The 26427-nt window shown below is 33.0% G+C and overlaps 1 long non-coding RNA gene and 2 pseudogenes across 1 annotated transcript; 1 reads left to right on the top strand and 2 right to left on the bottom strand.

The window, feature by feature from the left end:
• Positions 1-4271: 4271 nt before the first annotated feature.
• LOC130726938 (probable linoleate 9S-lipoxygenase 5) lies at positions 4272-8881 on the top strand (annotated as a pseudogene).
• A 3376-nt stretch (positions 8882-12257) lies between these two features.
• LOC130726928 (uncharacterized) lies at positions 12258-25543 on the bottom strand (annotated as a pseudogene).
• Positions 21966-23194, bottom strand: LOC130731266 (uncharacterized). The gene is made up of 3 exons (XR_009016621.1): positions 23056-23194; positions 22179-22368; positions 21966-22098 (listed from the first exon to the last, which is right to left on the bottom strand). It is a non-coding gene; the product is annotated as an uncharacterized LOC130731266 (long non-coding RNA).
• Positions 25544-26427: the final 884 nt, after the last annotated feature.

Raw genomic sequence — 26427 nt, 5'->3', positions numbered from 1 at the left:
TCTAGCTTTTCAAACCCAGCAGTGACAACACATAATCATCATTTTTCTTATCCCAGAACTAGATAACTTACAGCCAACCATCACCATCAACCAAAAGTTCCAAATCATCTATTTAAACCGGGTTGTCTAAATAACCCTTGGTAAAAATTGGATTAAATCACTCTCAATGAGGTGTCTTCAATAATATTGTAACATGTGGTTTTATAAATTTCAACTCATTTCGTTTTTTATTTATTTTTTATTTTCATAATATTCATGTTATTAAACAATCAATTTGCACAATAAACCAATCAATTAGGATAATAACACATAGCTTCTTTTCCCAAAAGAAACAATTTAGAACCCTAATCCCCAATTTTTCCATGATTTCTGGTTTGTTTTGTTCGTTCTTCTTCTTGGCCTCCTTGCTGAAGGCATTCGAAATGTAAGCATCAAGGATGATACCAGGTTCAATTATTGATGCAGTGCTTGAACAATTGGAAAATGGTGATCATGGTCAGATGAGAACTCACAGGCATAACCCAATTGAAGTAATATTATTTTCTTAAACTTGAAAATGATTTAATTGTTGTTCCATGACAATTATTCTTTTATTTTATAATCATTTAGTGCTGTGGCTATGGCTTGGCAGATTAGTAAAAATGGTTTTGAGGTTTTTTTTAAAAAGGAGTTATGTATTATTATTCAAATTGATTGGTTTATTGTGTAAATAGATTATTTAATAAAATGAAAATATAAAATAAAAAGAATTGTGAAATGAGTTGGAATTTATAAAACCATATGTTACAATATTATTGGAGACACATCATCAAGGATAATTTAACCCAATTTTTACCAAGAGTTATTTAGACAACCTCATTCAAACCACATTTGAGTAAAACGTATAACCTTTAGTGAACCCAAGCCATAACATAATTAATCATAAATATAGTATTATAGATTAGCATTTGGAATTTAATGTTTTTTCATCCAATTAATTATGAGATTTAGAAGTTACTTATAGATAAGCTTCTTCTCATACTTAATTTTATCTTCAAAGTAGCAGAGTTTCCTTACGCACAAAGAAAGTGTGCCTTCATGTGCCTTTTAGTGGGACGTTTAGAATTTTAGGGTCTTATACATACAACAGGATTAAAAGTAAAAAAAAAAAAAAAAAAAAAAAAAAACCTTTATGGATTATGATCAAGAAAATTCATTAAGTACGTGTCGGCCGCTATAAATCATACACGAGTAATGTTTCATCCACACCTCTCTTTTGAGGTGAAGAGGTGGAATTGTGAGAGAGATAGGAAGAAAAGAAAAAGTAAGAGAGAGAAAATATGAGATGTGATAGATGATAAGATGAGAGAGATAGAAATAAAAAGAGGTGGAAATAGAGTGTTTAAAAAATGAGGTGTGTATATATCATTACTCACCATACACCATAATTATAAGATAAGATGAGGACCATTTCCATTATACTCACATGCACCAATTTAGAAATGATCTTCACGTGTATGAATTCTCTTTCTCATGTTAAAGTGTTATACTCTTCATTTAACATTTACAGACCCCATTTCAAAAACAAACAAAAAACATGTTACAGACCCGGCCCTTCAAATATTTTTCAAGAAATTTTTAACTTTTATCATTTTAAAATCACTTTATTACCTCAAAACGTTAAAAAAACCAAGATTTAAGAACTTTAGATAAATTAATATAACGACCAAATTTAATTAATTATACAAGTACTTGTTTCAAAAAAAAAAGTATACAAGTACAAGAACTTAATTAAGTTTGAATCTTTTGAAAAAGGATTTCTGATTAAAAGTTTCTTTGATAAAAAATTATTATGTTTCAAAATATAAATAGAATGAAGATTTGGACCTGATGTGCCGATGTGGTTTGCCTGTCAAGTTTATGGCGGGATAGTTTAATATCCAAAAGGGATAAATTGTGTGGTTGCATTTGTGTTAAGACAAACGATAAAATTAATTAAAATATAAAAACAGATCAAAACCAAAATAAAAATTTCGTGGTTGCACATGTGTGAAGATTGTTATTTAATTTACCCGTCAAAATGGGTACAAGACTAAATATCATTTATATTTTAGAATGATTCAAATGTTTCACAGCTAATTAAGTAGACGGCAAAAGTAAAGTTAATAATGTTTAGCTAAGTGGAACAAAATCGACATGTATGTTTATTGAACAATTGTATAAGGTTAGCCAAGTGCCTTAACTACGAATCTCAGCATATTTAAAAATACATGTTTAATCATTTATTTACATAAACATGCATTGCTTATTTACTGAGTCATTATTCTTCAAAGTTGTTACACTTCTCATACTGACTTTCGAGTTGGATTTTCTTTGCAACTTGCAAGTACCTTCCCCGCCAAATTAACCTTACATCACATCACATGTAGCGTGATAGAAGACCCGTTCCTGGCCGTGCACCACTACGAAAGATTGAAAGCATCCTCCTAGCAGCTCAAATTGACAATTGTTATATCATATATGCTTGTGAATTTAATATGGTTCCTAGCTCGGCTGGCCCAGGTCACAATATTTTTTTTTGGGTAAGCCAAAGATGATATTAAGAGAAGTACTATGGGTACTTCAACCATGTACAAGGTTGTCAATTAGTAAAAGCTAATATGAAATACAATACAAACTGCTAAAAAAGAAAGCTGCAAAACTTAGCATAAGGCTAGCAGTAAGTGTATTTTGGCCACTAGACAAGTGTATTTTGGCCACTAGACATAGATCAAAATTTTCCAGCCAATATGAATCCTACAAGAGCACAACTGCAGTACTCCACCTGTTGAAGACCAGAAAGAAAGCAAGCAGCTCACAGAGAAGTAATTGCAATGAATGGTTGAGCTTGCCACTCATAAACTGTGTAACTAAAACCTTTTAATTTTTAGGTTGGAACCGAACTAGTATTAATTTAGGGTAAGACTAAAGACACTACTACCCCACACCTTTCATAATCATCCCTCCACCATCCAAGTTTTCAAAGTACCCTCACATTTCAAAATAGTTCGTATTTTATATTCTAAAACTTTTTTTTTTCCAACATTTAATTTGTGGAAGCATCAATTGAATCATATGCTTCGGAACTTTTCAATAGTCATTTCCCCCTTAGAATTTTAAGTTTCACCTACCGGAACTTATTTTATGTACGTGAAAAAATTCTCATTTTTGTGCTCTCTAATTGCACACACAAGTGTGAAATGTATAACTACTGAATCATAAAAAAAAAAGCTTCCTATAACTGATTTCAGGCATGTGAAAATGCTTCCTAAAAGAAATTATATTTCTGAAACTAATTTCAGAAATGCAAACCATTTCATTATTGAAATTATTTTTCCATTCTTTTATTCGTGAAAATAGTTTCAAAAATGTAATTTTCCCAATTCTAGTTCTTGGAATGGTAATTTTCAGAATTCAAATATTACATTCCTGAAACAATTCCTGGAATGGAATGTACTTTATGCATTACCGATTTTTTTTTAAAGAACCGAAACTAATTTTTTGTACCTTGTAAAATTTGGTCCTCTTAATAAAAGTGTACTATATCGCTATAAAAATTTGGCAGAAAATGGCGTGGCTGCATGGGCCGCAAGTGAGGTGAATGAACTCATTGGGGGAAATGGGAAGAACGAGATTGGAAGGGGAGAAAAATTAGAGATTGAGATGGGACGGAGAAATTTTTAACTTCTATAGACCATATGGCCATACCCTTCTCTGAACCCTGCGCATAGCGGGAGCTTTAATTACCAGAAACTTACTTGCTGAGTTTAGAAATATAGTGTAAAACTATTCATGCGTCTTCACTCAACAATTTAGTGTGTTTGAATATAGTTGAGTACAACGTAAACTAACTTTCGTTCCAATGCAAAAGAAGAGATTTGTTCACTTTTACCTTGAAGTATGTGCTAACAGATATCCAAACACAACCTTAAGACTTTGTGATAGTTAGTTCTTAACATAGTACCAAAATCTCTATAGTCAAGTGGTTTAAAGTACAGTGCTTGTTCTCTCCATTATGCAAGTTAAAAGTTGAATTTCAGCAGAAAGAACATGAGCTTGTGCTGTTATGCATTGTCCACAATTGAAGCCATATGGGATATCGCGTGAGAGTGTTCTAGAGTGTGCTAGAAATATAATATAAAGTCATTCAACAACCTAAATTTTTCATAGTTCTATCATGACACATTACAAAATAGAATAGGAGAAAGGAACATTGATGTTTGAGCTGATAAATGGTCGCTTCTTTCAGAGGAATGGCTATTGAGGATCCAACATCTAGGCATGGCCTTCGCCTACTTATCGAGGATTACCCTTATGCAGTTAATGGGTTAGAGATCTGGTTTGCTATCAGGACATGGGTTCAGGACTATTGCTCCTTTTACTACAAAACAGATGGCACAGTGAAGGAAGATGCTGAACTACAGTCTTGGTGGAAGGAACTAAGGGAAGAGGGTCACGGTGACAAAAAAGATGAGCCATGGTGGCCAAAGATGCAAACTCGTGAAGAGTTGATTGAATCTTGCATTATTTATTATATGGGTTGCTTCAGCTCTGCATGCAGCCATCGACTTTGGACAATACCCGTATGCAGGTTATTTGAATAATAGCATTCAAATTATTTTCATACTAATTATTTTTCGTTTATAGTAGCTGTTGTAACCTCAGTTATACATACACTACTAGAAAAAGTATTTTCTACATCAGGGTTTTCACAACGGTGGATGAAATACCCGATGTGAAAGATAACGCGGTGGCAATATTGAAATTATAGTAAACTTTTATGAGAGTTTTCACATCAGTTGGGAATATGTCTGATGTGAAAAATAATTAGTAAACATTTTTTACATCGGTTGATACAATAAGCGATGTGAAAGCTAAATGCGGTGGCATTTTTGAAATTTTAATGAAGTACTTTTCACATCGGTTACATTACAACCGTTAGGAAAAGTCTCTCTTTCTTTATTTTCCACATCGGTTATATTACAACCGTTGGGAAAAGTCCCTCTTTTATTTAGTTTTCACATCGGTTATATTACAACCGTTGGTAAAAGTCCCTCTTTTCTTTAATTTTTACACAAACGCTGAAAGCTTTCTTCCTCAGTCATTCACGAAAAAACAAAGAAGCTTTCTTCCTCGATCAGTCCCTATTTCCGTTGTGCGTTTGGTGGTGGCGTCGTTGGTTTTGGCCATCTTGACGGCGGAGTCACCTTCCTCTTCCTCTCTGTACCCATCAAAACCCTAATCTTAAACCTCTTCGACTCTTCCGTTGGTGGTGGCGCCGTTGGTTCTCTCGTTCGCTCGCTCCAGGTTCCTGCTTAAACTCACCTGCGTTTTGTGCTCCTGCTTCGACACTCACTTCAGATTTCTAAAGCGGGACATCAATTCCTCCTCTGTGGTGACGTCGTTGGTTCTTCCGTTCGCTCGCACCAGATTCCTACTTCTTCTCCTCCTCTGTTATCTTGTTTCCTCCGTTGGTTTTGTGTTATTCACGATTCTCAAATTAGGGTTTTTCTCATTGGATAAGTTTTCCTCCGTTGTTTCCTCTGTTATCTGTTTTTCTCATTTCGATCAATTAGGGTTTTTTCTCAAATTGTTCTAAATCGTAGCTGTTGTTGTATTCTAGCGTTATGCAGTAGTCTCACCGAGACAATGAGCTTTGTACTGAATTATTGAAGTTTGAAATACACTTAAGCTTTAAGTTAGTGCTGAATTACATAGCCTGTACTTATCTGCTTGACTTGGGAAAATTGTGTCTGTTTTGTATCTCAAGTATACACTGTTACCAAATGGTCTTGAAAGTAACTTGTTACAATTTCTGATAACAAATTGTTTTTTCTCAGAAACTGAATCAATTTCTAGCTCGCTCACATGTACGCTTGATTTGCATTTGCAGGAAGTGACAAGGTAATCAATTTGTGTTTCGTTCCTGCTCTTGTTCAGTTTTCGTTCCTGCTTTGAATCGACGCTGCTCCTGCTGTGACTCGCCGCCGCTCTTTCTCTGTGGCTCGCCGCCGCTCCTGCTTCGACACTATCAAGGTAATCATTGTTGTTGCCTTCATGAACATTCCATCAAAGACTGAAGACACGTTTAGAATAATCACTGATATTGCTCTAATTTTTAATTCAATTGTCCTGAGTTACTCTAATTTCGAATAATCGAGATGTTACAAAGTTTATGCTTGTTTGCCGTGTTGTTCTGTTCACCTAAGTTTATGCTTGTCTACAAATCACTCTAGTTTTGTTCACTGATAAACACCCTATTTTTCTCTTTTTTCACTCATGTTTGTGGTCTCTTAACAGAGCGGATATCCTCAAATCATTAATCTAACTGAAAAAGTACTGGTGTTGCTTGAGTTAATGAGTATTAATGGTGCCAAACAAGCTTAAGTTTATCTTAAGATCAGTGCTTATCACAAGCATCTGGTGATGACACTAATAAGTATCAAAGAGTTAGTTATACGAAGTTAACTAATGGACAAAGAAATAGTACAAGTGAAATAAAATTGCAGACCTAAAACTGATCATGGTGTGTTGGAAACCAGTAAAATTAGACTAGGTTAAATGTATACCCATGTGTGTATTTGTTCTCTTGGTTGGTTTTTGTTCTCTTCTTTTCCTTGAATACAAAGTACTTATCAAAGTGGAACAGGTTTTGATAGATTTTTCTGGCCATGCAAGATATGCTTCAGAATGGAGGCGTTTCAATGAACAAGATGTTATAACTTCTTCTGCAAGGGTGATAATGGAATAGCTTCTATTCATGCCTCTTATGAGTAAGTTTTTGTGGATTTTCACATGATTAAAAACCCTAATCTCAATTAGTTTTGCTGAAGATTAAGCTTCAGGAACATTCAACTGCACATGCATTTTTGTTTTCATATTTTAGGTGTTGATGTGTTTACATGCTTAGGCAGCTAGCAATCATTAGATTAGTGGTTGAATTTCTTCTTAATCAAATCATATTACTTTGCAAGATTTGCTTGATTGTTGAATATGCTACTCCTAGCTAGAAAATGAGCCAACATAGAAGTTGGGGTATAATTGCAATCTTTTGTTTTTCTTTTTTTCACTGCAAATCTGGTTCTGAAAAGGTAATAAACAAAAACAGTATTATTCATTCTCAAATTGTTATACAAGGAGAGCAGCTAACAAAGTGGAGTATACAAACAACACTGGAAGAATTAAAAAAATAGAACTAATTGCTTGTTTATCTGTCCATTGCTTGTCAGGTCCATCACACATGATGCCTTCTTGTTGGTTGATTTTGGTTCTATGACTAGAAGGCTGTAATTAAAAAAATAGAACTAATATGGTTGGTTTTTGTTCTCTTCTTTTGCTGGCAGTGTTCTGCCATTTGTTTTCTAGTTTAGATCGTTTTTTTCTTTTGGCTTTGTGATGCCTTCTTGTAATGACTCCATTTGCTTTTGTTTTTATCTTACCTTTCTTTTGATACTTTGCAGAAGCTTGGCACTTGTTGTGGAAAGGTACTTAGCTGGAGTTGAAAAAACAGTAGCAGCTGAGTTGAAAGTTTGTGCCTAAACAGTCTGAATTAAAGTTTGGGCAACTTGTTTTTTACATTATAACATGGATTGCTGATCTCTGTATTTATTGCATCTGTTTATAGGGTTCAAAGTTGCTCACCTCCGCTGCTCTCCTAATTTATGCTTATGGTGCTGGTGGCTTTCCTGCTTGGGGCATTAATTTGCTGAACTGTTGTTGTTTTGCTGAATTGTTGCTGTGTTGCTGTTTAATTATTTTGTCCTAATTTCATGAGTTGTTGCTGTTTAACTTCATTTATAGAACTAGAATTGCTGAATTGTTCTAGTTCTTTTAGGCTATTATTTTTTTTTTTCTGGGACCTTGGATGTTTAACTCACTTGAGAGAGTGTGTTCTCAAGATCTCTTTTTATTTTAATAAATTTTCATTAAAAAAATATGTATATTCAGGTCAAATTCGTGTAAAAAAAATGGTTGAGCATTTACATCGGTTTTTAGTCTAACCGATGTGAAAAGTATACATTTCACATCGGTTTTTTGTCTAACCGATGTGAAATGTATCGGTTGGTTGACTGAACAGATGTGAAATGTATACTTTTCACATCGGTTGGCTGACTGAACCGATGTGAAAAGTGTACATTTCACATCAGTATACCTTTCACATCGGCACATCGGTTATAAACCCGATGTGAAAATGTTAGGAGATACCACATCAACATTGTTTACATCGGATAAAAACCGATGTTAAAACTCAAAAATACCCAATGTGAAAACTAGTTTTTCTAGTAGTGATAGGACAAGATTTTTAGACAAAGATAGATGGTCGGTTGGTGTTCACTTCTCTATCTCAACAATCAAATAATGTCATGTATACATGAGTATGACAATTAGTTTTTAAATGACACGACACAATTTGATTAGAGCCACAAGAAAAATAACCAAATGAGGAATGTCATTTAGAGATGAATATAACAATTGGTTTTGAAATGACATGTCATTATTTTGATTGGTGTGACTTGAAAGAGAACAACCAAACAGGGACATAAAATTTTGGTCCACGGCCGGACATTGACATCAGTTGCACCTTTGGCTTATCAGAATTTTTGTTTTTAAGGCAGTGGTTGATCCAGGACACAGTAGTTGTTCAATCCATCTACGTAGTTGTTCAATCCATCTACTCATATTTTATTTTTCTAACATAGGTTATCTCCCAAACCGTCCAACTATAAGCAGAAGATTCATGCCTGAGGAAGGAACTCCAGAACATGATGAACTTGTGGCAAATCCTGATAAGGCTTTTCTGAGAACAATCACGGCACAGTTGCAGACTTTTATTGGCATCTCACTCATTGAAATACTGTCTTAACGACCTCATCTGAGAAAACTTCCTTCATGAGAGTTGTAGCCCTTAAAGTTAAGAAAATTCTCCAAGTGGTTTCAGGTCATTCCGATCTCTGTAGCCCGAGATATTCACGTTTTAGTGATTGTGGCTCTGGCTGTACAGTACCAGCAAATTAATTGAAACATTTTTCTTTTAATTCCGATTTTGCTCTTGATTTTAATGAAGAGGGGTTGGGTTTTCATTAGGTTCAGACCTGATTATGTGATTAATTAGTGGGTCAAGGGTCTGTTTTGGTTTGGACTTAAAAAGAAAGAAAAAACAAAACCCTGGCCCATATGAGTTGGCCGCCGGTTTTGTTAGTGTTGAGGGGGGGAATCCTTATTTTCTTTCTCATTCAGAATTAGAAGTGCACCCCCTACAATATTCACGTAACACACAACAAGGAGGAAGAGAGAAAGAAAGGGAGAAGAAGCGCGAGATCGAGAGAGAGAAGGAACGTGCGCGAGAGAGAAGGGGATCAGTTGGAGAGGAGAAGAAGGACCTTGGACAGCAACTCTTGACTTTTCTTTCCATCACCACACTTTTGTTTTTCCATCAATCTTGTGCAAGGTAAGGGCTGGTTTTAGGAAGGGTAGTTTGCCTAGAAAGCCTTGCCATGATTTGCCACGAATTAAGTTGTGATCTAGAGGGTTTTCATGAGGGTTTGTGCATGAGTTGCTTGCTGGAATTTTGCCATATGATGCTATGCTTTGCTATATACTTATTACTATGATTGGTTTAGATCTTGATGCCATGTGAAATTTACATGCATGCTTGCAAAATTTGCCATGCGAAATTACTTGTTATAACATGAAGGTTGATATGTGATTGCTTCTGAGGGTAGTTATAACATGAGGGTTGATATGCGAAATTTCCTTCTCTCGGTCTCGCGCTTCTTCTCCCTTTATTTCTCTCTTTTTCTCTCTTCCTCCTTGCTTTGTGTTACGTGAATATTGTAGGGGGTGCACTTCTAATTCTGAATGAGAAAGAAAATAAGGATTCCCCCGTCAACACTCTAACAAAACCGGCGGCCAACTCATATGGGCTAGGGTTTTGTTTTTTTCTTTTTCTTTTTAAGCTCAAACCAAAACAGACCCTTGACCCACTAATTAATCACATAATCAGGTCTGAACCTAATGAAAACCCAACCCCTTTTCATTAAAATCAAGAGCAAAATCGGAATTAAAAGAAAAATGTTTCAATTAATTCGCTGGCACTGTACAGCCAGAGCCACAGTCACTAAAACGTGAATATCTCGGTCTACAGAGATCGGAATGACCTGAAACTACTTGGAGAATTTTCTTAACTTAAAGGGCTACAACGCTCATGAAGGAAGTTTTCCCAGATGAGGTCGATAAGACCCTCTAAAAATTCGCACAAAGTGACAGCCAGAATCTGTCAAAACTCAAAACCTTCCTTTTTATTCACTTTTTTCACTTGAATGGTATCTAATGAGGTGTACCTTGGACAGAGAGACACTCATCACTGGACATGTGATGCAGAGCCATTGGAAGCTTTTGACAAGTTTGGAAAGAAACGTGCAGAAATTGAGGAAAGAATCTTGACAATGAACGATGATGTTGGACTCAAAAACAGAGTTGGACCTGTTAAGATGGCGTATACTTTGCTTTATCCTACAAGTCAAGGTGGACTAACTGGCAGGGGAATTCCTAATAGTGTGGCAATTTGAAATGCCAAAAAGCCCAAAATTATGTTACTATATGCCTAAGGGTACTTCATCCAACAAGAGATTAGTGCTCTCTTAATATCCTTAACACACTTAATGGTGTGATAATGTACATTGTATGTTATTTGCATCTATTCATGAATAAATGTTGGAAAATGAAAACTAAAAAGTTTTAAAAAGACACAAATAAACTCATTTTAGAGTAAATTCAACATGATCATTTGAACATTAAAACACACTTAAATTATAGCAATAACATGATATTATTGTCATATACGCTTGAAGAACTTAAAATGAGTAATCTTTGTTATATACGCTTGGTTCCAACAATTTTGTGCACAAGTTTAGTTCCTCTATTTTCCCCACTATTATAGTATTATTTGTATAAAATCCGATTTTATATTATTAAATTTTCACTAAATTAAGATATTTATTATCACATAAACCCTAAAAATTTAGATGGATAAAAGTAATCCGAACATGAAATTTGTGTTGAAACCGTGGGGAAAAAATTAGGAAAATTATATGGCTTAATTGCAACTTTGGTCCCTGACGTTTACTAATTCCACGATTTTAGTCCCCCACCTAATTTAATTACGCAGATGGTCCCTGACTTTGCTGGCAGTCTGCAACGTTGGTCCTACCGTTTATTTGTTAATGGAGGAGGTTTACGTGGATGGTCACTTAGCTGATGTGGAAGTTGAATTGGAGAGAGAAAGAGACCAGCAACTGATTCAACCTTCTTACTCGTTTCTAGGGACTTGTTCGTTCTTTATCTCTTCCCTCTTCGCTAAATCTCAAGCTTCGAAACATCTTCCTCATGGTGCTCTGTTTTTCAAGGAGGAAGAGGGTAGAAGATGACCGTTGCAGGTCTCACGTGCTTCCCTCTCTCTTCATTCCTTCTTTCTCTCTCCAATTGGACATCCACGTAAGCCTCCTCCGTTAACAAATAAACGGCAGGACCAACATTGCAGACAGGCAGCAAAGTCAGAGACCATCCGTGTAATTAAATTAGGTGGGGACTAAAATTTTGGAATTGGTAAACGTCAGGGACCAAAGTTGCAATTAAGCCAAATTATTTTGAACAGTCACAATGTTAGCATCTAATTGACATTGACATATGCAGGTTCTAATGATATAAAATCGACCATCGGTAATGTATTAAGTTAAAAAGAAACATTATTGAGAACTAATTCCCGGAATGTATTTTTGGATTGTAGTTTCCAATGTCTGTTTTTGTGGCAATGCACATTTCTGACAGTCAAAAACTGTCAGAAAACTAGTATGTCGATTAAGAGTCAAACTCATCAGAGTTCAAATATTTTTTATCCTTGAAGGATGTCAGCATCCATTCAGGAAACATTTTACATGCATTATGCATATGTCTGGCACTTCAGCCTACTTGTGAAGCCTTCTTTTCTTTGTTCTTTCCTCTTCTGCTACAAGAATATTTTCTAAACATGATTTCTTAACATGGAATATCGATTCTCGGTACTGGATTGTTAGAAGAGTCCAGAAAAGCTCTGAGGATGGATTTACTTAGTTTATACAGATGTAAGTTTAAGTATCCAAGGAAGTGTAGGAAAGTGCTTCATGACAAGTTTTCTTTCGATATTAGATTTTATAAAACTGCTAATTTGAAGTGATTCCAAATTAAAATTTGACAAGATTTTATCACCTCCTTATGGCCAGTCCACCTGGCTTGAGTATCCTGGACATCTCCTTGAAAACATCAAGAGGCTTTGTTATATAATCAACACTGACCTGACGGGGATATTCAATTTTCACGTTTTAAATGGCTGAGATACATGCTAAACAAGAACATGGACACAATTTTAGCCCCAGAAGCATAGTCTTTTGGATCAGAAAAATAAATAAGTTTTGTTCAGGATAGCTTGACACTTGAAACTATAGTCAATCCCAGAGTTGCCAATTCCTAGAGTGATTTAAATCAGCTAATCTAGTGAGAAGCAGTCTAGTTGTGTTAAACAAGGAAAGTCAATTTTATTCTAGGTTATGTAAGTCTCAATATAGTGATAAAAAAGGAGTAGTAACTATATGATGATCCATTATCTCTCTTTTAGAAATACAATCAGCATGTATGTCATAACCGGTAATTTTAATGGTGTCATCAATATATAGTGTGGTTTTTATCTGAAATTTCTCATGGCAGGATGCTAAACTCAAAACTTTAACAACTAAACCCTAAGCTTTAACCGTTAACATGATAAACTTATAAAACATGAGATTAAATCAAATTAAAATTCAAAGATAGCAAAAATATATGTCCTACTAATGCAAGCAAATAATAGCATGCATTACTTGCAATAGTTTCAAGCAACAAAGTTAAGATATATGGAAAGTGTTTTTACCACACTAGTGATGATGTTTATCTTCAAATGGGAGTGTGGGGTTCACATTTAAGTCTTGTACAATATATCCGTGAGGACCTACAAAAGTAACAACCTATATTAACTACTGGCTAAATTATTATATTCAGGCTATAGGATCATGTACAAAATCCAATTCCATATAATTAAAGGCAAATAACCATCAAATAGCACAATAAGAGCATTGTCTTACCGGGTTCCTCTTCAGCTCTTCTTCATTCAAGCCTAATCCCACCACTCGTTCTTGCCTGTATCCTGGTGGAAAATGGCTGACCCAATGCAAAATCAAGATTTATGATAATGTGTATATGTAATGCACTAGAAGAGAAAATGAGTTACAGAACTAAATCTCTTACCCAACTGGGAAAACCTTGGAGTAGTAGCTAGTCAGGGAAGCAATTGCAGGATCATCAATGTGTGGCACAAATCGAGGGGATTCATAGAACATGGTATCTGGTGACCTAAAGGGATTATATATATATATATATATATATATATATATATATATATATATATCTAAATAATACGGAGTATATAAAAGAGAACCTAAAAGATGGTAAGTTTTGACACTTGGCAAGCAATGAAGGAGGTTTCAGCAATTTTTCCATGATTAAAAAAAATCAAAAAGAAAATCTTATTACCACTTTTGGAAACTTGGGAGTGGCATCTTTGCTAATTGTTTTTTTATGTAAGGGTAGCCATGTAATAGCACCTACAATTTATTTTATTTTCGAAATATTTTTAATCTTAAATTTGACTAACATTCATTATTAGTTCACATTAATTATCCACTACCTACTTCTAAGGCAATCACTATTTAACAACTTAATCTATTTTAAAAAACTGATTATTTATATTTAATACCACCACTAATATAGCCAAATGGAGGATAATAGTGGGTGAGTGCTCTTTAAAATTTGTTGATGATTGTTTGGAATATCTCCTCTTTATACGTGACTTTTAATTGAATAGCTTCCTATCTTCCATTTTCATTCTGTTAATAAATGTGAGAGAAAATACTTTGCCTCCCAAATTGACCACTTTAAAAAAAGAGAAATAAAACTGTTAAAATACATTGAGCAAGCCGTCCACCTTTTAACCTTGGAAGCAGAATTGAGACTCATAAAGAGGAGGTTTTCCCAATAGTTATTAATTTCTAATAATTCAATTTTATGGATTCTATCACATCTTTCTCCTATAAATAACCCAACATTTTTTCATCTCAATTCAACTTTATCTCTTTCTCAATCCACTCTTCTTTACTCAGCAGCTTGGTTTTCCCTCTGGTTTTGATTGGTGAGACCTTTTGAAGTATTGGTTAAGACTAGGATTCTTTTGTGTCCAAGGTGCTGCTATCACCTCTCTATTTTTAGTCTAGGCCTTATTTCTAGGATTTTTTTCTTTCTCTGTTTTGGTGGGATCCGTTTATTTGTAGGTTGTTGGGGTGCTTTTGGCTCTGCTTTTGGTGGGATCCGTCTATTTTGTTGTGTTTGGTCATTGAAAAGAAGTAAGAATTTCTAATTTCTTTAGTTTGTCTTTCCTGAAACTACTATGCATCATATCAATGACTATATTAGTTTAATTTTTCTCTTTTAGAATGTTAACTCTACATGCCTTATTGCTTGATAGGTAAGGCTTAAGGTAACATCTACATGCCTTATTGCTTGATCACTTCATTTTTTTTTTTCTGGCATTGCACATAATGACACTGCTATCATTTTTCAGCCTTCATTGGTTGTGGAAATTCTATATTCAGTCTGTCAAGGAGCAAGTGCAAGGCGGAGAGTCATGGAACGTACGTAATATGACACATGGTTTGGTTAATGACTTTTTAAGAGGGGATAGCAAAGGGTGTGTTCTATCCAATGTCATCATTTGTTGATATCCTCTAACAGAAGTTATGTCAATTCTCTTTCACCTTTGATTAGGAGGTAGGGTTTTCACTTTTCTTCTTTCATGTTATTGTTTTATGCTGCAAGAGAGTTAAAGTTCTATTGCAATCCTTTGTTTAAATGGTTCTAAATCAGCATGTGGGTCAAGGGTCATAATTATACTCCTAAAGTGAGATTTATAGCTCTGTATATATTTGCTTTAAACCACTTTAAATTTATTATGAATCATGTACATTCATGATTTATGATGTCATTGCTTCATACAGTATAAGCTCTTTGATCATTACTGCTATTATGATGGCATTGCTTCATACAGTATGAGATCATTTTGGAACCATTTTTCTAAATTTCTGCTGCATTTTTTTCTTAAACAGGGTAGTCTCCCTGTTCATTTCTTAAAAGAGTATTCTCTTATACAAATAGCAAGGCAAGGATCTTTCGTAAAGAAGTGTGTTTCATTATTATTTACTTCATTGCAAAATTCATTACCAAGCAAGCTAATCCATATCATTATCTTAGTGCTCGAGTTAAGTAGATTAATTTTTTACACAGCCAATGTGCATGCATTTTTTAAAATAGCTGTGCACTTTGAAGAAAGAGGCACATTTTAGGAAAATGAGTTGGGTAGATTTCACTGAGTAACTTGCTTTTATTACTTGAAGCAAAGCCGTGTCAATAATTGTAAATTCATGTCTTTTTTTTATTAAAGTTCTAATTGCATCACTAATAGATAATTCATTGGTATTTTCCCGCAAATGGAACAAATGATAGCAGATGGGTTAGAGATGTCAATGGAAAAATTGATCATGACGACAGCGTTCTCAGTCTACTTGGCAATAGCGGGTTTAAAAGATTCAACTAATGGTCAAGTACTTTGATAAAGAGGCTTAAGCAAGTTATTGTGTTCCAGCCAAAATGCGAATTCCATCGCTGAATATGAATAAAAAATTGATAGTTAAAATATGTTGTAGGAAGAATAAAAAAATATTATTTTGTATAGCTTATGTTTATTTATATTTACGTTAAATGTTAAAATGATTTCATGGGGAGGAATATTTTAGATGAAAATAATTTTAAGTTAAAAGCAATGAACATTACGTTTTGTGCATTCTATCGTTTTTAATCAAAGACTGTCCTCCTTTTACTTGAAAATATTTTCATATTAAAACTTTTAATCTAAAGAATTAAATTATATTAGAAGAAAATCATATATAAAGAATGACATCTAAATATCGTTGGTTATTTGAATTTTTAATTTGTTTTTTATTAACCAACTTTAATCGATCAATGATAATTAGCTAAACACATTTCCAACCCTCACTAATATCTGTTCAACGATTTTCAGCTCTACCTGATATAACATACCTTGAATTCTTGGGAAGCCAAATCTTTGGAAACCTAAAACAATTGGCATAACAATTGTGTTTCATGAGGGGTTCAAATTGATCTTGATGTTATAATGTTCTTAGTGGATTTATATATGTACTTCTCTTTCTCTTCTAAATCAAATGCAATGGTATACCTTCCTTTCTATTGTTTTTGTGAATTAGTTGAATATGTTGTATACATAATGATCATAATAGGAATTCATAAACCTGCTAAGAGTAATCAGATTATAGGGTGTTCGTGCAGGAAATCAATTTTGAAAGAACAATATTTCAAGATCATTGCCCGATTTGTCTCATGTTGGAGATTGGTCAAAGTTCACGTGCTCTCTCATTCGCCCCTTTCTGGCATGTACAATAAGTTATACGACATTTTAGTGGAATCTATTGTGAATTTTCAAAGAATTATGTTTGCTCTTATTCCACAATGTGTAATTGGGGATGCAAAGAAAGGGGATAAAACAACTGATGATGTTGGTCATTGCTTCCATCAATGGCTAATCTTATCAGTGATTTTATTTTTGGGGACAATATATTTGACTGTTTTGCAGGACTTGGACAATTTCTTTGATGTTTTTATTCCTAAATTTTTGTTTTCTTTCAGTTTTGTTAAATTTTGATTTAATGTGCTTTCTTTGTCTCAATTCTATGGTCATCCTATTTTTCTGAAGTTTCTCCCTACCTTCAAAGTAGCACTAATTTTCTGTCTAATAGATGATACAGGTTCTGCGAGGATGAATTAAAAAAACTATGTATAGATATCAACGGGGATAGTGTTGTAGTTGAAGTTTAGAGGGAGTTATGACTGTCATTGTATGTTACAAATGTGATATGGTGATTGATATTCAAAAATATGATTAGCGGTTGTGGTAGAATAGTATTATGATAGTGGAGCATGAATGTAGATGTACTAAATTTATTGGAATGTTTTTGCAAGTTAAAACTTATATCATAAAGAATTTTTATCATTATTTCATAACTATTTTCAAAAATACTAAAATAGTTTTAGAAGGAAATTAATTAAGAGTATCATTAATTAGAAGGTAAAACTAGAAAGTTTTCACTAGGGATTAAAAGATTTTTTTTTTCATAACTTTAAAACTTACATTTTTTTTCACGCCGGATCGGAATAAATTAACAAATATAATCTATTTATTTATGAATAAATTAATTAAAAATATCATAAATAAGAAGCTAAAACTATAAAGCTTTCACAGGGGACTAAAAGTTTTTTTTCATAACTTTAAAACTTAGGTTTTTTTTCACGTGGGATTAGAATAAATTAATAAATATAGTCTATTATTTATGAATAAATATAATTAAAAGTATCATAAATTAGAAGGTAAAACTAGAAAACTTCCATGGGGGACTAAATTTTTTTTCCATAACTTTAAAATATTCCATAATCAAAAATAAAAAAATAAAAAATAAAATTTATTATAATTTTTTTTTTGGTACATCAGAAGATTATTATAATTTTTGTTTAGATTTTTGAATTATAAATTTTACCATTTATATCAACTATATTGTTGTTGGATATATAAAAAAGTTTTTTTGTCCTCGAATGATAGCAAAAGTGATAGGAGCTAGGGGACATGTGAGTGGGTGTGGGAGGTCCTGGGATCAATCCCCAAAATGGTGCAATTTATGTTTCCGATGTACCAATTTATTTTTCTGAAACTAATTAAAAAGTTAATTTTTAAGTCCTTAGAATTTAAACATTATAGCTGTATGGAATAAGAAATATTTGTAAAGATATATAAGAAATATAGAATTTATATGCTTTGGTATATTTGTCAAGATTTTATTTTTTTGATTTTCCACTATATTTAACAGATAGTTTAAATAAATTTTCGTAAATAGGTTTTATTTTTGACTTTTCATCCTTGGACCGTATTTCTTTTTAAATGAATGTAAAATATAATAGAAACTAATAGAATTTTTTTTAATATAATTTTAGTACTTTTTAGTTTTTACAGACTTTTAAATAATTTTAAGAGAAGATATACGGATCCATTTTAATTTGATTGTGAAAATATAGATTACATGGGGAAGAAAATTTATATTACAATACATTCAAGTTGAAAATAACAAACAACAAATTTCAATATAATTTTAGAATTTTGTTCATTAAAAGTAAATATATATATATATATATATGAAATGTTGAGGGAATTGGAATAAATGAACATATATATAGCTTATATTCATTTATGTTTACGTTACATATACAAAAAAGCTCATACGGGGAAAAACAATTTGCATGAAATACTTTTAAGTTGAAACTAATAGAAAATGTTTTGTTATAATTTCAGTACTTTTTATAGAAGTCCCACATTTGCTAGAGATAGAGCATAAATATTCTTTATAAGGTTAGTGCAAACCTCAACTCTTGAACTAGCTTTTGTGGTTGAGTATAAGTCTCCCAATTTCTAATAACGAGAGTACATATACATAAGCATTTTAATTTAATTGTTAATATGAGGCTCCCACGGGGAATTAAATGAACATATATAGCTTATATTTTTCTATGTTTAAGTTTTTCGATGAGAAAGTAAAATAAATTATTGAGTCGCTAAATTCAAGTTTTCTAAGTATCCAATCAGCATAACAATCTCACAACATAGATTAATTCAGCTTCCAAATGAACAAGTTGTTGAAATAATAAGTCTTTTATACATTAGAGAGAGAGAGAGGGGGAGAGAGAGAGAGAGAGAGAGAGAGAAAGAGAGAGAGAACAGTTTATCACACGGGGATTGAAAATATATAGCTATATTTGTTGATGTTTAGGTTATATAGTAAAAAACTGATACGATAAGGAACATTTAGCATGAAAATACCTTCAAGTTGAAACTAATAGAAAAATGTTTTAATATAATCTTTAAACTTTTTCTAGACTTTTTAAATATTTTAAGGAGTAGATATACAGAAGCATTACAATCTGATTGTGAATATTAAATACGAAAGGGAAGAACGCTTACATTAAAATATTTTTATTTAAAAATAAGAGAAGAGCAAATTTATTATAATTTAATGCATTGAGTGGGAGAGGTTCATAGATCAATTCCAGGATGATGCAATTTATCAGCCCGATGTACCAAAAAATATCACATCTTTTATATGTTATAAATTGTGTATAATTAATGAGTTTAATTCCTATGCACCGACGGCGTAAATTTTTTTTCACCATCAACCAATCAGATTTCAAGGATGTGATAAAATCTCTCTTTTTATTTAATTTCATTGATTGACGTGACACATCCTTAAAATATGACTGGTTGACGGTGTAAAAAAACTTTACACCGTCGGTGCATCATCTTTTTTTCTCATAATTATTTGGAGATAAAAAAACGAAAAAATTACAAAAATCATACAATTTATTATATTATTATATCATAATCAAATTAATCAAATAAAAAATAATATTTATATTTATTTTTCATTTATACAAAAAGTTATTCCATATATTAAAAAAATTATTATATATTTGGAAATATGCCCCGTGCATCGACACGGGTAAACATACTAGTATATATATATTAAGATTAACATAATAAAGAAGGGAGTTAGGAAATGTTTGAACCTATATGTGGCTTATAAACAGTGAAAAATTGATGTGGCAGATAAGAATATTAGAAATGAAAGGTAAAAGACTCAAAACAGAAACTTCAATAACATAATTCCACACACTAATAAAATGTAGTTATCTTTCACATTTAAGTCATGCTTCATTACCTAAAATCTACAATATTGATATAACAGAGATTGTAAACCATTATAGTTTATAGTAACTTTAGTAATTGATAACGATCATATACAGATAAACGAAATAGAAAGATCTGTTTAGTTCAGAATCATAACTTCCTTAAGGAAAGAAATTTTAAAGATAAAACACATGCCAACATGTCTTTCTCAATAACAAGGAATTGTACTGCATAATGCCATAATCCATAAATTTCTAGGCCAAGATTCCATAATGGGCACAAAATTCAATTAAGACACAGGGTTACTTGTCCTTTATGTATGATACAGGAGTTGTTCATCTGTCAGAAGATCCTTATTTTGCACAAACAAATTTACGACACGGTGAGGAAATTAAAGCAAGTTAATTGCTTTGAGGGAAAAATGTAATCATAGTTCTTCAATCAACTTACTCATCATATCGCTGGAAATCCTCCCCTTGAAGGGGAACTGTTCTGGCCATTCCACATTTTTAAGTATCTGCAAAATGTGAATATGGTGCAAAAAATTAGAAGAAAAAAAATAAATATTCATCAAATTTCAAGCAACAAGTGGAACGCAAGACTTTGACAACATAGCCGATGGATCAGTGGAGCAAAAATAGTGCAGCACTAGACAAAATAACTCTTTTGCATTGCTTGACTTGTTCTAAACACCAGTCCATGTCCCCCTTATTTCAGAGCTTGAATAATGAGGCAAACATCACCTCTGTACTGAGTATATGACCTATTCATTATCCAGTTATCAACACCAAAAGACCATCAAACTTCTAATTACGGGCAATAGGGCAAGATTGTTAATTATATATACATACTGTAAATTGATTAAAGGAGCATAAACATCATTGGGTCTGAGTTAATAACATTGTTTCTTAAACACAGAGAAAAGTCAATCAAACTCGTACAAATTCTAGTAATTTAAAAGGGGAATTTGGAAGAAAAGCAATAAAGTAAAATATTCCAGAAAGATAAGAACTTGATATATCACCTCATCCACAGAGGGACCACCCGTTATCCTCACAGAAGCAATGAAGGACTTGCCACCCACAGCACCAGACATGTTCATAAACTGAGACAAGAATGAAGCAGCCCCAAATCCCAAAAGCATGCAGTGTGGAGCCTTAACTCTTCGGTTCCACTTTTTCACTGGATTAGCAGTAGTGCACGAAATTCTATTACAACATATAGCACGCTGCTATTTATGTATGATACAGGAGAAAGAAAAGAAAAAAATAAATGTCATTTAGATCTAAAATAACCAGCAAATTCAGAAAACAAACAAGTAGACACAGAAATCTCAGCACTTAATCAATCAGCAAAATGGCTTTTAGATCTGAAAAAACAACCAACAGTCTTCTACTTGTCCTTTTGCAGTTCTGCTTAACAAAAAAGAAAAGAAAACAATGATTTGGGCGACCGATGAGAGTGCAAGTCTACAAGTTTAACACCTGGTGTCAAATGATCATGTCCCATATATATCTTATCATTATTCTTATTAGCATTCGCCTGCATAAAGTCACAAATAGTACACATTTCCAACTTGCAGCACATGGTGGTCAATTAGTAAGTATAGAAAACACATTGTCCATCAGAAAATTTCTTAGTAAAATGTATGAGTGGTTTTGGCCAAATTTTACAGAGAGGAGCTGTTCCAGGCCCTCCAGCAGACAGAGAGCAAAAGTGGCACCATAGACATTCATTTTCATATTCAATTTCAAGCTCAAGTTGGTTTTGAGGATGGCTATTAACAGTACACCAACATGATGCTCACAAGTTGGTTTTGAGTATGCAACTCTGATCAGTATCTCTTCCTTGCTATGATTGTGAGTCCCTTGTTATTTATTTATTTCCTGCACGTATTCCCACCTCACGAAGTTTAGAAGTATTTCAAGGTATACTTGAAAACTCTACCACTTTAAATTCCTCCAAAGAAACTAAAGTTCTACTAAAGGCAATAATTAGTCTAGGAAACATACCAAGGAAGTTTAAAAGTATCTTTCCACCATCCTTGCTTTGAGAAATTTGCAACAATTTTGTCCAATCGTACAATGACCTGTGAAAATGTTGGCCTGACAACAGGTTCTGGATCCTAACATTCCTCAATCAACCTGCATGCACCATGATAATTAGACATATTTTAAATAAATTGAAGCTTGAAGGCCGAATTTTTAATTTAAATTTGACTAACTCTTTCAAATCCGGCAAATTTCAAGCAACAAGTGGAACACAAGACTTTAACCCACGAGAGTCATATTGAAATCAGTTGAGAAGTGCAGCACCAGACAAAATATCGCATTGCTTGAATTGTTCTAAACAATTATCAATATCCCCCCTACTTCAGAGCTTGAATAATGAGGCAAACATCACCTCTGTACAACCTACTCATTATACAGTTATCAACATCAAAAAACCATCAAACTTGTAATTAAGGGCAATGGGGCAAGATTGTTTATCAAATATACATAATGCCCAATTGATTAAAGCAGCATAAGTATTCACTGGGCCTAAAGTTAATAATTGTCTCTTCTCCTTCCTCTAGAGCAACACAGAAAATCAACCAACTCATACAAATTCAAGTAGTTTCAACTCATTACACAGTTATCAACACCAAAAGGCACACAACAGAATAAAAAAAATCAAGAAAGAGAAGGTCCAGAATATAAGCAGGCAAGTCCATCAGTCTACTTTTCCCTCATGATAAAAAACTTACAGAATCAATATCACCCACAAAAAGATCAGAGCAATCACCACCGGAATGCACGAATGGTTAAGTACCATTGATTATCAAGATTTAAAAACAGTCTCATTTTAGAGACTTGCATCAATTATTTCCGTCAAATATTATTCGTTTGGATCCCTCATGAAGGGTCATCCCTCAAATTATCATCATCCCAAAAGATAAAGGCAACAAGGATCCACTATTTCAGCCAACTTGATTAACCATCTAATTTTAGGGACTTGCAAACCCAGAAAGATGAAACCCTAAATCAGAAATTTGATGAAGAATCCATAATCGGAAGAAAGAGAGGGAAATAGAAACCCTAAATCGAAAGCCAAACACGTACTCTGAAGCCATGATCAACAACGCTTTCTCTCTGTCTCTTTCTCTGATTCTTCATGTTCGCGCCATCATCTCCAAGTTCCAACCGCTATATTTTCTTTCTTCAAAACTCAACTGCGTAAAGATGAAGCAAGCGTGTCTGTCACGCGTTATCAAAGACGCGTGAGACTTGTCTCTTGATTCTAGTATTTTGATTTTAAAATCTTTTTTTTTAGTAAAGATTAAAAATCTTTTTTCTTGATTCTATTTTGATTTAATATCTTTTTTCTTAATTCTATTTTGATTTCAAATCTTTGTTCTTAACGGTAAAAATGTGGACTGAATTCCAAATACGCAAATACTATCCTTATTCCATACTACTACAGTACTACTCAAGTTACAAGATAGATGTGGCAAATTAAGGAAAAATTGAATTTTTTTTATTCTATTAACTTTTTCAATTTCTTTTTTTGAAACTGATTTTTTCAAAATTTACTTCTTATGCATCCGTAGTGTAAAATGGTTTATTTTATAAAATATTATCATCTTATTTAAATAAAAAAATCTTTATGCATCGGAAAATAAAAAGATGTTAAACTTTAAAACAGAAAATAAATTAAAATTTGAAATCAAATTTTGTTTCGTCCACCTCAACAACCATGAAAAATATTTTCATATGTTTGGATAAATCAATGTAAGAATCTACTTTAGCAATAAAATATATAAGTAAAGAAACACATTTTAAAATAAAATAATGAACAGTATATACGAAAATAATTTTATAAAATTAAAAAAATAACAAGTCTAGTAAACCATTTGATTAAATAGATTCAAAAAAAAAAACATTTGATTAAATAATTTTATATAAAGATACAAGTACACACTTTTTAGTTTTTAGAAAATAATGACAAATAAAAAATGAAAATCATATCTCATTCAATTTAACTTTTCTTACGTGCCAAATAAACAAATATATCTAGCTTGGCTTCCGTTTTGTGGCTTGCTATGTTGATTGTTTGGAGGTCCAGCAAGTGCTAACTAGCAGTTCAGAGGTCCATGATCATTGGTATCGAGAGGAGATTTTGGCGGTGCGTGCGCTAGTGGTGAGAGATTGGACAGGAACTATTACTCATGTTCCTCGCGAACAAAATATGGTTGCATATGCTTTGGCAAAGCTTGTCGTTGGTGAAAATTGGGATTGGAGGGTGTGGAGCACGCCTCCATTGTCAGTGGTTCCCCTGCTCTGTCAGGATGTAGTTGCTTAGTTGTTTATGTTTTTATCTTCCTTTTGTAACAAAAAAATAAACAAATATATCTGAAGATTAGTTTATATATTTGAAGATCAGTTTGACACTTAGATAAAGTTAATCGGGTTGTGTACTGTCAGTGTAAAATTGGTTTACACATCCATTCAATTGATTTCTGGACATATGAGTTTGGTAGGGGGAGGTCTAAGGATCCAATCCTAGCGGACGCAATTTATCTTTTGGATGTACCAAAAAAAAATAGAAAATATATTTATACTTTAATTAAAATTAAAAATGAATGTTATTTATTTATCCTACATGGCATGATGTGGTTGAATATTAGTACAAAACACTAACATTACATATTTTATTAAACTCTTCTAAACTATAGTCTTTTATGCGTTTTCAAAGGGTGAAAATAGCTCAAATTCTATGAAGGCGTTTTTTCAGACTTAATTCTTCTATATTTGTTTTCATCCTAATATTAAAAAATTAAAAAAAAATCTAATTAAGGTTATTACTATTATAAGATAATATTTATTGTCTTATTTTTTTGAGTTTGTTACACCGGTGTACATAAATAGATATTAATGGAATACTAGTGACCTACATTATCCCTGTCAACTCTAATTTTTATTTCTCAGCCAAATTTAATTTAAAATTAAACAATAAATGATTTAGATTGACTTGATTTTTAAAAGAAAAGATTTAGTTTTTAAAATCAATGGAGGGAAATAGCTTCACCCTTCATCTCTAACCTTGTTCTTCCCTTTTGTTATTCATAACACCGGCGATTCAGAGCCACCATCCTTCCTAGCGAGGTTGCAAGGTCACCACCTCTTCTCACGATGTACAGATTTAGAGCTCATCATCAACCTTCTCAAAAGGAACAAATTGATTGTCCCAACGTTTAATCGTAGTTGAATCGATAATAATTAAAATAATATTTTAAAAAATTTATAGCATATTAAATATATTCTTGGCCTTTTACCTTTACTGCATGGCCACCCTCATCACCCTTCTCCTTTTTCTCCTTGTCTTTGCATTCATAGTTACTCGATCTGATGGAAGCTATGTTGTTCTAGGAAGAGGCTACAGGGAGTCCAGGCTCGATGGATTCTCTGTCTGGCTCAGGAAGCATGTCACGGATTCTCGAAGCTGGAACATAATAAGGACGTGTTTGGCTGATTCTGATGTATGCATTAAGCTCACCCAGGATTACATCACTGCTAATCAATTCTTCAACTCTTGTATCACTCCTTTACAGGTCTCTCTCTTTCTCTCCACCTTTTTCTTCATATCCGATAAAAGTTTGTATCCTGAATCCTAATTTATTGACTCTGTTAGTTATTACAATTGTTTCTTCTTTCAATTTATTAAACTGAACTCTACTTTCAGTTGCACTGCAAATCAAGTTCTTTCTTCCCCATAGATCAGCCAGTGGTTTTCTCTTTCTTCCTTAGAAACAAACTAGATATATTATTACTGCAGTTATAAAAAAAATTGCTTGACTTTATTCATGCAGACTCAAGATACCTTAACTTGTGTGACCGTCCACTATAATTTTACCTTCACCGTGATTTGTGTTGCTAAACATGCACTAACATGTCGCCATGTTATATGCTCAAAGAAACTTTAAATTGTTGATCTTGAGAGTTGTTAGAAGATAGAATCATACATAAATGAAGATTTAAGAAATTTAGATAAATAAAAATTAATAACGATCATATTTTTTAATTAAAATCCTGAATCCAAACAATTTAATAAATAAAATAATCAAACACATTTCATATACATGTGCTTATGGAAAAAAAAAAAACATTCTCATAAACATGTGTGTCATCATGAGTTCGGGTGAATAGTCACTTTGGTCCCTAAAGTTACACCAGTCGGGCAAATTCGTCCCTATTCTTCCTAAATGGCTCCCGTCGTCCCTGAAGTTTGAAAACGTCGGTCACGTTGGTCCTTACCTGAGCTCCCGTTAATAAACGTTAACAGAGATGATGAGTTGGCACGTTAAGTGCTCTGATGGCCATTCCACGTGGATCTGACCGTTGGGGGGAACATTGAAACATCAATTTAGTCCCTTTCTTCCTTATAAAAGAAAAACAAGAATTAGAACCCTAGAACAGACCCAAAATCCCCAAATT

This window comes from Lotus japonicus, chromosome 1, assembly GCF_012489685.1.
Source record: "Lotus japonicus ecotype B-129 chromosome 1, LjGifu_v1.2".
In the NCBI taxonomy this organism is placed as follows: Eukaryota; Viridiplantae; Streptophyta; class Magnoliopsida; order Fabales; family Fabaceae; genus Lotus; species Lotus japonicus.
This window is presented reverse-complemented; position numbering and strand designations above follow the sequence as displayed.